Genomic DNA, 5,478 nt, shown 5'->3' with positions numbered 1-5,478 from the left:
CAGCTAGACTGAAGGGGGGAGGAGGGGGACGGTGCTGTGACGTAATGACGTAAACCTGTGCCCCACCGTGCGTCAAGTGGACGTACGGCAAATAGCTACCGTAATGCCAGCTAATAGATTTTTTTTCACACAAATTCAGTAGAATTTACAACATAACTTGATTAATCCTCGACATATTACAATTTCAGTTATAAGTCAAAATATAATATTTCAGTTCTTAAAAAAAAAAAAAAAAATCCAAATAAATCTAACATAAATTCTATTTTTATTTTAAAAAAACGTGCGTCAAGTGGACGTACAGCAAATAGCTACCGTAATGCCATCTAATAGATTTTTTCACACAAATTCAGTAGAATTTAAAACACAACTTGATTAATCCTCGACATTATTACAATTTCAGTTATGAGCAAAAATATAATAAGTATGTAATATTTATTGGATTTTTATATAAAAATATAAAATTTCAGTTCTTAAAAAAATAATAAAATAAAAAAATAAATAAATAAATCTAACATAAATTATATTTTTATTTAAAAAAAACGTGCGTCAAGTGGACGTACAGCAAATAGCTACCGTAATGCCATCTAATAGATTTTTTCACACAAATTCAGTAGAATTTACAACACAACTTGATTAATCCTCGACATTATTACAATTTCAGTTATAAGCAAAAATATAATAAGTATGTAATATTTATTGGATTTTTATATAAAAATATAAAATTCCAGTTCTTAAAAAAATAAATAATAAAATAAAAAAAATAAAATAAAATAAATCTAACATAAATTACATTTTTATTAAAAAAAAATGCAGACTTTGCTGAGCCAAAAGGCAAAGCTGTGAATTTACCAGTCATTCTACGTTCCGACCATCACCAACGGTCAATGAGCTTGTACTGGCTAGTACTGAAAGTACTCAGTCGGGTGGCTATGCTCTACTTCAAGATAATGTGAAAAGCACAAACTCGGAGTAGAACCCCTGATCCTGCGGGAATGTGATCAGGATGCGTCTCAAGCACGTAGGAGACCTCGAGGAAGACCCAGGACACATTGGCGAGACTATGTCTTTCAACTGGCCTGGAAACGCATCAGGACCCACCGAGGACAAAGTAACTGTCGAAATATAAATAACTATTTATAGATTATTTTAAACAGGAAAAAAAACATTTTAAACGCTGGTGAAAACATCCTCCATTTGACACATGACTTTTATTATTATAAGCTTACCTTCACTTGCATTCCTATTAAGCGCACTATATACAAAAAAAAATATTTCAAACAACAATAATTCATGAAAACATAAGCGCGACAGGCTAATTATACTGCCGAGTATTACACATTTACGAGTGTCTTTATTTGGCTAGTGTGACTCTTTAGAAAAAGGATTGACAAGTATTATTATTAGTATGCTGTGATCAAGCATATAAAAAGAATAAAAAAAATAGTATGGCTAAATAAATGCATCCTTTCTGAAACACATACAACCACAACAACATTCATTTATACACACATGCAGGCCAATTGAACACACACTAAATGAGCTGGTCCTTTATGCTAGTCAGCACATGCGTATATAAACAATAGAAAACGCTCAGATACTGTACAACACTAGACATACGTAAAAGCCAGTACCTTGTGCAAAGAGGTCCATCTACATCTGAGCCATCTTGAAGGTGCTCAATAAAATCAAATAAAAAGATGATTTGGGAAAAGTGAATGGAAATGACACTCTTTGGCATCAACATTTCCCAGCGTGCCTGAACCTGGTACCTGAACCTCAATACATTTGATAAATTCCCTTTTTTTCCACTTAATAATCAAGCATGATAATAATAATAATAACAATTCAGCGTAATCAGCTTTCATAAAAAGACAATATTAAACAAAAAAATGATTATTATCCTTACCAAAGCATACCTTTACTGTAGTATCAAATACTCATTATAGAGTACCAGAATTGTGTGCTCATGAGCATAAAAGTCATATTCCACTTCATCCACATGGCGTTACTATATATGTATGCGGGGAAAAAAGACATAATACATACATAATTACAACAATAAAGGCAGAAAAAAGTAAAAGAACACAATGTAATTCAGCTTTAAGGCTCGATAACGTCAACTATGTTTACACTGACTTTAGAAAGGCACTACTCAACTACAGTGATGATTCTAAATAAGCATGGCAGACATTTTTGTCTCGTGTCAAAATTCTAATCAATGATGAGAAAGGCACCAACATTAGTCACGGAATAATAGAAATGTTTCTACTGAACGGCAATGCGAAGAATATTGACCCAATTATAAGGAAAAAAATTAAAACGTGATATTAATTAATCACACAATGAATGAAAATTATTTTGACGACCTCTATATCGATATTGTCTGTGTGTGTCTGTTTTCAACACCTAGTTTCACTCCGTTCATGAGATTGTTCTTTGGTACAAACAAGAAAGCAATGCACAGAGTGAACCCTCTTTCTGTTTGGAGGCTACACACATGCATATGGTAATATATTGACTTCATTTGCATTTATTGTGTGATTAATTAGCTTATTTATTATCATCCCAGTCCAAGAAATCATATTTTAAATCTGGCGAGATATTGTGCCACTCTTGTGGTTTTCCAAGAACAGGCACCTTGTGTTCATGGTCGTCTTATATTTGGAGCAACACACTAATTGCGTTTGATTTATTTATTAGCTAGTGATTTCTATTTTAATTGGGGATAAAAAAAAAATGTTGGATAAACTGGCTCTGAGCACACAATCTGTTAAATTAGCTTTACTTTGTATAATCCTTAAAAATAGTTACATCCGAGACAACAAATATTAAAAAAAAAAAAAAACTTTTACCACACTCCTGAAGTACATTTTGGTAGACAACTTTTGCATTTACAGTGCTATCACAGTTTCCTCCATTACAAGTATGAAGCAATTATTACAATATTGCAATAACTACAATATTGTTACAATAATAACAATCACACAGCTAGCACACAAGGACACCCCTAGCGACCTCGGCAGTTGTTTTTATTCCGCTAGTCAATCTAAATAACCTTTTATTAGCTGAAACAGTACTCTAAATGTAGCATCAACTTCCTGATCATATAGATTCTATCCATTCTATTCCAAGCATGCTATTTTTCTGAGAGTAGCTCCTCACTACAACGGTGACACACAGGAAAAAGAAAAAAAAACACCATCCGGTATCTCCACCAGGTTATTTGACTACTCCGCATTGTTTCTGCTTGGTGCAGATATTGCTTGGACGGACATAAACACACCCACGGCGTGTACACATGCGACTACACACACTCCACATGCAGCTCCGCCTCCCGTATCAACAAGCCTCCTTAACAAAAGGAAAAGTGCACTTTTTTTCAGCAATTGCGTCCATCGTCCACAAACACGGAACACGTCTTTCTCTCTTCTGTGCTTTATAAAGATATCAAAACAGCTAAAAAAAAGAGACAGTGAACACAGAATGGGACACACCTATTTTGCCTAGTGAAAAAAACTCCATGTCAATTGCATTTTAACCAAGCTACAGCGACATTGTTATTATTATTATTATGAACATTGTTATGCCTAAGAACTACGTTACTGGTGTCGTGACACCTTGCCACACTAGCTGGCTAGTGACGAGCTGGATAGCGACTAGCTGGCTAGCGACTAGCTGGATAGCAACTAGCTTGCTAGAAACTAGCTGGATAGCGACTAGCTGGCTAGTGACTAGCTGGATAGCGACTGGCTGGATAGCGATGTGGTGGATAGTGACTAGTTGAATAGCGACTAGCTGGATAGCGATGTGGTGGATAGTGACTAGGTGGCTAGCGACTAGCTGGATAGTGATTCGCTGGATAGCCACGAGCTGGATAGCGATTAGCTGGATAGTGACAAGCTGGATAGCGACAAGCTGGATAGCGACAAGCTGGATAGCGACTAGCTGGATAGCGACTAGCTTTATAGTGACTAGCTGGCTAGTGATGAGCTGGATAGTGACTAGCTGGATAGCCACTAGCTTTATAGTGACTAGCTGGCTAGTGATGAGCTGGATAGTGACTAGCTGGCTAGTGACTAAGCCGGCAGTCGCTATCCAGCTAGTGACTAGCTGGCTAGTCGCTATCCAGCTAGTCGCTAGTGATGAGCTGGATAGCAACTAGCTGGCTAGCGACTAGCTGGATAGTGACTAGCTGGCTAGCGACTAGCTGGCTAGCAACTAGCCGGCTAGTCAGTAGCTGGCTAGCGACTAGCCAGCTAGTGATGTCGCTAATGATGAGCTGGATAGCAACTAGCTGGCTAGCGACTAGCTGGATAGCAACTAGCCGGCTAGCAACTAGCCGGCTAGCAACTAGCCGGCTAGCAACTAGCCGGCTAGCGACTAGCTGGATAGCGACTAGCTGGCTAGCGACTAGCTGGATAGCGACTAACTGGCTAGTGACTAGCTGGATAGCGACTAGCTGGCTCGTGATTAGCTGGATAGCGACTAGCTGGCTCGTGACTAGCTGGATAGCGACTAGCTGGCTCGTGACTAGTTGGATAGCGACATGCTGGATAGTGTCGTGCTGGATAGCGACGTGCTGGATAGCGACTAGCTGGCTCATGACGAGCTGGATCGCGACTAGCTGGCTAGCAACTAGCCGGCTAGTCAGTAGCTGGCTAGAGACTAGCCAGCTAGTCGCTATCCAGCTAGTCACTATCCAGCTAGTCGCTAATGATGAGCTGGATAGCAACTAGCTGGATAGCGACTAGCTGGATAGCGACTAGCTGGCTAGCAACTAGCCGGCTAGTGACTAGCTGGATAGCGACTAGCTGGCTAGCAACTAGCCGGCTAGTGACTAGCTGGATAGCGACTAGCTGGCTAGCGACTAGCTGGATAGCGACTAACTGGCTAGTGACTAGCTGGATAGCGACTAGCTGGCTCGTGATTAGCTGGATAGCGACTAGCTGGCTCGTGACTAGCTGGCTAGTGACTAGCTAGATAGCGACTAGCTGGCTAGCAACTAGCCGGCTAGTGACTAGCTGGATAGCGACTAGCTGGCTAGCGACTAGCTGGATAGCGACTAACTGGCTAGTGACTAGCTGGATAGCGACTAGCTGGCTCGTGACTAGCTGGCTAGTGACTAGCTGGCTCGTGACTAGTTGGATAGCGACATGCTGGATAGCGACGTGCTGGATAGCGACTAGCTGGCTCATGACGAGCTGGATCGCGACTAGCTGGATAGCGACTAGCTGGATAGCGACTAGCTGGCTAGTGACTAGCTGGATAGCGACTAGCTGGCTCGTGACTAGCTGGCTAGTGACTAGCTGGCTCGTGACTAGTTGGATAGCGACGTGCTGGATAGCGACTAGCTGGCTCATGACGAGCTGGATCGCGACTAGCTGGATCGCGACTAGCTGGATAGCGACCAGCTGGATAGCGACCAGCTGGATAGCGACCAGCTGGATAGCGACTAGCTTCACCACACAGTCACTCATA

This window comes from Doryrhamphus excisus, linkage group LG16, assembly GCF_037039965.1.
Source record: "Doryrhamphus excisus strain RoL-2023G ecotype Guam linkage group LG16, RoL_Dexc_Guam_v1.1, whole genome shotgun sequence".
Classification (NCBI taxonomy): domain Eukaryota; kingdom Metazoa; phylum Chordata; class Actinopteri; order Syngnathiformes; family Syngnathidae; genus Doryrhamphus; species Doryrhamphus excisus.
The sequence above is the reverse complement of the archived record's forward strand: the minus strand, read 5'-3'. Positions refer to the sequence as shown.